General features: G+C 36.3%; 1 protein-coding gene across 3 annotated transcripts in view; it reads right to left on the bottom strand.

Annotated features, from left to right (window-relative positions):
- Positions 1-7,809, bottom strand: part of Snx13 (sorting nexin 13) — a 95,924-nt gene that overhangs the window by 85,009 nt on the left and 3,106 nt on the right. The gene's annotated exons all lie outside the window — the stretch shown is intronic.

Here is a 7,809-nt window from a genome sequence, read left to right as displayed (position 1 = left end):
TGGAGCTCACTTTGTAGACCAGGCTGGCCTCGAACTCAGAAATCCGCCTGCCTCTGCCTCCCGAGTGCTGGGATTAAAGGCGTGTGCCACCACGCCTGGCTCTTAGTTACTTTCTATTGTGACAAAACACCACAGTCAAGGCAGCTTATAGCAGAAAGTGATTAATTGGACTTATGGTTTCACAGGGTTAGAGTCCATGATGGCAAAACTAAGGTAAGGTGTCAGAAACAGCTCAGAACTTATATCTGGAACCAGAAACAGGAGGCAGAGAGCACAATGAAATGGTGCAAGCCTTTTTGAAACATTAAAGCCTACCCCCAAGTGTCACACCTCCTACAACAAGGCCAATCCTGCTAATTCTTCCCAAACTGTCATATTAACTGGGGGCCAAGTATTCAAGCATATGAGCCTATGGGAGACATTCTGATTCAAAGCACCACAGAGTATTAGAGTCCCCATATTAACATAATAACAACCATTCCTTATGTTTTACATTAATTTTATTATTTAACTTTTTAAAGGTACTGAATATTCATTCTGGAGGATCTCTTGATTTTAAGGTAAAATTTAATAAATTCATAAAAATAATCTTAAAGCCCATTAAAACCTGTATGTAATTAATATCCACTAATTTCTAAAGTCTATTATTTAGCTCTGTATATTTTATGTATTCTATTTTTTATGTTTTCTCCAATCTCCCTCTAGTCCAAGCTCTTTTTAACAGGATTAGACTACTACAGCATTTTGTGTTGAACATTCAGATTTTAGATTAGAAAAATAGATAAGAAAGAAAGGTAACACATAAAAACACTGATAATTCTAAAACAGTTGCGGTCTGATTAAACACCAATGCTGTTTGTCATTAAAAAAATTTTTTTAAGTTTATTTCAAAGTCAGAAGCAGAAATCAAGAATGAATTACAAAGTATCTTATGGCTTGAAGAAACACTGGGTAACATATAGCATCATATATTGAAATCACGTCATTACACTATAAAATGTATATAATAACTGAAACATTGTTTCATAGTTATTTCTTCCATTGGAACAGTACCACTTCAATCTATTTTATAACCTCCAAACCTCAAGAGATGGTAACCTGAAAGGCTATTTTTTGCACATGTTGGTTGTGAAATAATAATGAAAAAACTTTAAAACTCACAATGCAAAGGATTACATATCTATCTTGTTCCAAACCACAAGCAGGTTAAAAAAAAGGCTCAATGTTTTAGGAATAAAATCAATTCAAGATTAAACAAAGCAACATCCAAGGACTTTTCAAATATGAGGTTTAGGGCAAGGATTAAGCTCAAGGCGCCAAAACTCACTTTAGGATTTTCAGAAAAGCATGAGACTTGACAGTGTCTCTGGAAACTGAAGAAGACAGTGCTACAAAGTTAACAATGACAAACTACCTCGGTTGACACATAATAGCTTCTCATGCTACAGAATATACTATGTAGATCATCACACCAGTTTAAACATCCCAACAGGGTAGAAATGGGTTATTAACACAAAACTCTCCTGATACATATTACTTCTGTAAACAATGGATGGATAGATGGGCAAAATGATCCAGTAGTAATCTGTGTAACAAAGAAGTATTTTAATCCAGAGAATCTGGTGGGACCTGAATATTTTGAAAATGTTCTCTCCCCCAAATTTTCCAGCTCTGAAATCAATGATAATTTTTATTCATACATACTTGTAAACTTTCATTAAAAGTCATCAAACTGAAACATTCAACAAAGTGCCATGAAAATCAGCCGTTTTGTACTATTATAAAGCAATCATATCTAAGTTATTTTCACTTGTCTTAATTTTTCTTGCGGGAGTGTTTAAGATTCCTTCTATCAACACATACTTTAGTGTGAAGTACCCAGTTTAACATTCTGTGTCAAGACTGTCGGAATGCAACCTTAATCATCACTCTCAAGTACTCACATGGTAGGAAAAAAATACAGTATGTAAATATAAATTATGCAGTCATCAGACCAGTGTATTGCAAGTATTATTTTCACTAAGCTAATGGGACTTGGCAGTCTGTCAGTAAAATGTGATATACTATTCTAAGAATATGTAAAGCTTTCGAAAAACAAAGAACAGACTCAAAGGTCTTACAAGTTTTTAGTGACAGAGCATCTGCCTCTGGCATAAATGCCATAGGCTCCCAACATCTACTGAAGAAATAAAACAAGATTCACAGACTTTCTCTACCTAGCCTTCTGGTTTCTTTTCTAGATCAACTGCAGGTGGTCAGGAAGTGAGGGCAGGGCTGCTGTTAGAAGCTGAATCAGGACTGCCAGCTCATCCAAACTCAACCTGGAGTTGTATGGCTAAGCCAAGTCAGATTCATCTTTGAACCACTCTCTCCAACCTTCTTTTCCTCTTAATTTTACTCTTTAATCAGCTAACTTGTTTCATTCTGGCTAAAGAATTTAAGAGCTCAGTTTTAATGGACAAAGTGTAGCAAGAAACTAAATTTAGCTGTGACAGTGTCTGAGCACAGGTTTCTTAGTCTGACTCACCACATCACCAGATCTTATTAGCATGCATGTGTCTAACACAAAGTAGCCAGTCTCACTTGATAAACAAATCTACCTCCAGTACAATTTTAACTAAAGCCTTAGAAATATTATTTATAATAACATGTTTCAATTTTATTTTCACAAATTTTCCAAGGTTGTTATTATCTCATTTTTACTCACAGGGAAACTAATGGTTACAAAGTTCAAAGGACTATTTCATTATCCCATCATTAAATAGGGATTGTGATTCATTCCTTATAATGCTTTGCATACAAGCTAATTTGTATGTTGTCTCACTCCTGTAAATAATATTAGCAACAGACTTAAGTATGCACCAGCATTATTCAAACATATGCATTTACTCGATTACAATATTTTTTTAAATATTTTATGCAATTTAAAAGCTATCATTTGCTGTAATTCAAAGTGCTCTCTACTGAATATTTGGGGAACTATATTATCAAAATAAAACCTGACTCTAAAATCGAAACTTAATTCTAGAGCATGGGCAGGTGAGAAATACATGACAGTCTGTGAAATCACAAATTTTAAAAGCCATAATCTGAGAAGCTTGCTCAGGAAAAGCAATCCGTGAAGTCACGGATCTACCCCATCAAATGCCCCTTCATCGGCCAGCACGGGGAACCCTCGGGACAAAGGCCAGTTCCTTTCTTCTCTAGTTCATGCTCCCTGTTTGTCACTGCTGCTTGCTTATTCAGCTTCCTTGATTTCACCTATCTCAATCTACTTCAGATAGCCCCTCAAACCTTTTAATGTAAACTAGAAATAACACAAATCCTCAGTAAGTGTGAGTACTACACCTAGCAATATGATTACATTAAAACATGCAGCCTTTTATTATCTGCAACAGTTTGCAGATAAGCGCTGGTACTGTTTACAGTAAGAGATATACAGCAAAACATTTTGCAATGACCATATGAAAAGGCCTGAAATCTTGAAGCTACTTCCCACTTCCACCCCAACGGTTAACTTATTTTCCCCAAATAAACTATAGGAAAATTTGTAAACATATACCAATGTCACAGTACTTCTTCTCATCATAACCTAATAGTATACCAATTATACAATTCTCTATCAATTTCTGTGAAAAACTAATCATCAAACTATTTGGCGTGTAAGGTCACTGATGAAGCATACCACTTCTATAGCATGTGAAAGGCCTTCAGTTGTAGGTGTTAACTAAATTATCACCTTTTTGGCTTTTGTTTGCAATCATAAGACCTCCTTATAGACAGGAGGCATGGTGACACACATCTGTAACTCCGGTTCTCAAAAGAATAAGACTGGATGATCTAAAACCTAAGGCCAATTTCTGCTACACAGTAGGTCCCTACTGTGCTCTCTCTGACCCCTTTCTCCCTTTCTCTCCTTCCTCCCCTCCTCCTCCTCCACCAGTTCCCAGCTGGCCTTTCTCTCCCTCCCCTCCTTCCCTCCCTCCCTCTCTCTGCCTCTACTCCCTTCTCAACCCCCTTCCCATGTCCCCAAATAAACTCTATTCTATTAAACAAAAAGTCAATAATACAACAGAAAGAAATAAAGATAATAAGAGCATGATGAATTAAAAATAATAAAAATAAAAATAAAAATAATCACATTATTTTGATGTCCAATCTCTGAAAACTTGAAAAAATACAGAAGTCAAACCCCTTAAATTTCTTGAAAATATATATGCCATCATTTAAAAATTAAAAATAAATCCTTTTAAAATGTTTGTGCACAGGATGGAGGAAAGAGAACATTTATAGTTTGGATCTGAGGACAACTTTGTGAAATCACTTTTCTCTGTCCACCTCCATGTGAAGTCTAGAGATTAAACTCAGGTCACCAGGCTTGTAAGTAAATGGCTTTTGTGCTGGACCATCTTATTGGGGCCCCAAATTAAAGTTCTGGGATGGGGAGTTCAAATCCCCTGCACCAGCATAGAATATGTACTTAGCAGCAGAAATCTGGTATCTATTACCACTCTGCTAGGGGTGACAGACATAGGGTAAATACCGCAAGCCTAGCAGAATCAGTGAGGCCCAAGTTCAATGAGAGAGTCTATTTCAAAAATGAGGCAGAGAGCACTAGAGAAAGACACCCTTCCAAAACTCCTGGCTTCTACACACACACACACACACACACACACACACACACACAAGTACAGTTTAAAGATTTTAAAAGAACTCATAGAATGGTAGGAAATACTTGCAACTATAACTGTGGTCGTGTTTACTGTTCCCAACACATAAGGAATTCTAATATTTTAATTTAAGAAAACCAATACCCCATTTTAATAAGCAAAAGGCCAACATAGAAATGAAAAACTGTTCACCATCAGGAAAATGCAAATTAAAGCTACAATGAAGATATTACTTTATATCTCCTTGTTAGAGTAGCTACTATCAAAAAGATGAAAGATACCAACAGTGGTATGGAAATTAGTATAGCTATCATAGAATAAGATACATGGCCATTCTTCAAGAACCTGAAGCAGAAAAAGCTCCACAATACAAAGTTTGGATTCACATCTAAAGACCTGAACTATATGTCAAAGGGATCTGTGCGCGGTACATTACAGCACTTTTCACAACATCCAAATAGCTAATCAACTTAAAGAGTCCATCAGGATGAACGGAGGCAACACTTACTTCATGATGGGTGAGCATGCAATTCACTGTGGTAAATGAAATAAACCAAGCAAACAAACACTTCACAATCTCACAGACAGACTGCAAAAGGAACTCACATATCAAAGGAGAATGGGCATTATCAGGGTTCATCTGGTAGAGATGGCAAAGGTTGGTCAAAGGCTACAAAGTTTCAAATAGGGAGAAATTTTTAGGCAAACTAAACAGAAAGATTAGTACCAATGTATTTATTAAAACACTAAGTAAAGCTCATTTGTAAAAGGATGACTGTAGAACCTGGAAAGGCTGTCACTGCTATTAATACTCAACAACATGCTGCTTTTATTGAGGTACGTGTGTGTCTGTCAAATTATATTGATAAAATTTAAACTTTTAGAGGCTTAAACTGTGCTATCAACTTAGGAAAAACATATCCCAATTTATTATGGTAAAATGACACTACCCAGAAATTAACAGTCACATTGGGCTAGAAATAATAAACAATTTTTCCATTTGCACAGAAGTAATGCACTGTATTAAATATGCAAAGTCCTACCTACAAGAATTTGATTACAGAAAAGGAATCAAGAATCCTCTAAATAATGAAAGAAAAGTGAGGTGATGGATATGTTATTTAAGTTCACTAATTTATTTCAAACTGTATACATTAATTCAAAATACCACACTGCACTCTATTAAACATACAAGATTGTGAAAATAAAACATTCATTTAAATTTTAAGTCTTGTGGGGTGGTGGTAATGAACAATTTGGACCCTAGCACTTGGAAGCCAGAGGCAGGGGGATCTCAGTGAGTTCAAGGTCAACTGGTCTACAGAGCAAATTCCAGGTTAACTAGGGCTATACAGGGAAACTCTGTCTCAAGAGAAAAAAAAATTAATAAAATAAAAAATTAAATTAAAAAACCAGTAACATTCAGCCAAGTGTGGTAGCACATGCCTTTAAACTCTAGCACTGCAGAGGCAGGCAGGCAGATAGATCTCCATGAGTTAAACCTTAGCACTGGAGAGGCAGAGGCAGGCGGATAGAGCTCCATGAGTTCAAGACCAGCCTGGTCTATACAGAATTCAAGGACAGTGAGGGCTACATGAGACCCTGTTTCAAGAAAACAAACTAGTATTTATCTTAGCTCTTCTAAACATGCCAAACAAGGCAAGTGTGCAGTAGCAAGTCAGGGTCATTCCAATGAAAACCTACCACTCCCTTTGTAAAGTCCTGCTCACACCTCTTCACATGCCTTGAATACCAATGCACCTCCAAAGTTCTTGTTCTCGTTAGCAGCCTTTACAATGCCATTAATAAATAAAGAAGCAGCTCATATAGTTTAAGGATTAATCGATCCCAAGAGTATTTCCACCATAAATACACTAATCAATAAAATTCTGCCATAAGTCTTTACATAGTACTTACAGGCAAGTGTATGTGTGCAGTTATGTACTAAAGGGTCCCTAGAAGCCCAGCCCTTTCTTTCCTTGATGCGCAACCATCCACTACGTCTCAAGGCTTCACCACATAAAGCATGAGCATTTCTGGAAGCCTCCATGGTCATATAACTTTGCAATAAGCTATAACTGTATTGCTTGCTTCCTGAGTCAATCACCCATAGAAAGCAGTGAGCAGTCCTCCAGAGAGGAAACTGATTTCATTCTCGTTGAACAAGAATCCTCCTAATTCATCTGAACCACAAAGCCTTTTAATTTCTTAACAAGCTGCGAGGGCTACAAGTCGTACCATTAAGGTCTTTTCCCAACTGTTTCATATCTGTTAATCTTGAAGCCAAACCAACCAGTGTTCATGTCTAAAATCAATAAACCTGGATGAAGTGCTTTAATCCAGATATCAACTACTTTATTTAAAACTCACTCAAGGCTCCATGTATACACGTCCAGGCACTTCTGTCTCTACCTCTCACTGCATTCATTCTCTTTTTCAGCTGTTGTCTGCTTCTGAGGCAGGCTCTCATGTAGCCCAGACTGCCTTAACAGCCACATGCTGGCCTAGCTCCTCTTGCTCCCACTTCTCCAGTGCTAGAATTGCAGGTCTGCACCATCTTGCCAGTTCATTGTTTGTGCAGGCACAGAAATGGCAAATGACTGACAACTGATTACACAAAACAGCCTTATGCTGCATTACCACAAACAACTTAGCACATTTTCCTCCTTCTCCTATTACTTTACTTAGCTGTCATAAACTATTTCCAGAATTATAACAACTTCTGAATCAGTATAGCTTCTGAAATATTAAGAAAATGTTAAGTTTACTAATGAAATTCAGTGATTTTTAACAATATTTTAATACTGAGGAAATTCACACTAATTAAAACAAACTCTAACATTTAAAAAAGCCCCAATTTTGAGATGTAAAGTTTACTATTCATAAGCAGAAAGCCAGAAAATATTAAGCAAATAATTGTCAAATATTTCAAATAAATTTCTGCAAATGTTATAGGAGAAACATTAAAAAATAGTAAGTCATACAGTGAAAAAAAGGAAGAAATCTTAACTGGAAATTAAAAGTACCTGTCTCATGCATGATGGAAAATAGAAAGATACACAAATGCACAAAATGAACAGAGAATCTTCCAAATAATTCATCCACACTAAAAAGTACTTTAAGGTAAAAAAAAAAAAAA

The sequence above is a fragment of the Mus caroli genome, chromosome 12 (assembly GCF_900094665.2).
Source record: "Mus caroli chromosome 12, CAROLI_EIJ_v1.1, whole genome shotgun sequence".
Classification (NCBI taxonomy): Eukaryota; Metazoa; Chordata; class Mammalia; order Rodentia; family Muridae; genus Mus; species Mus caroli.
The sequence above is the reverse complement of the archived record's forward strand: the minus strand, read 5'-3'. Positions and strand labels throughout refer to the sequence as shown.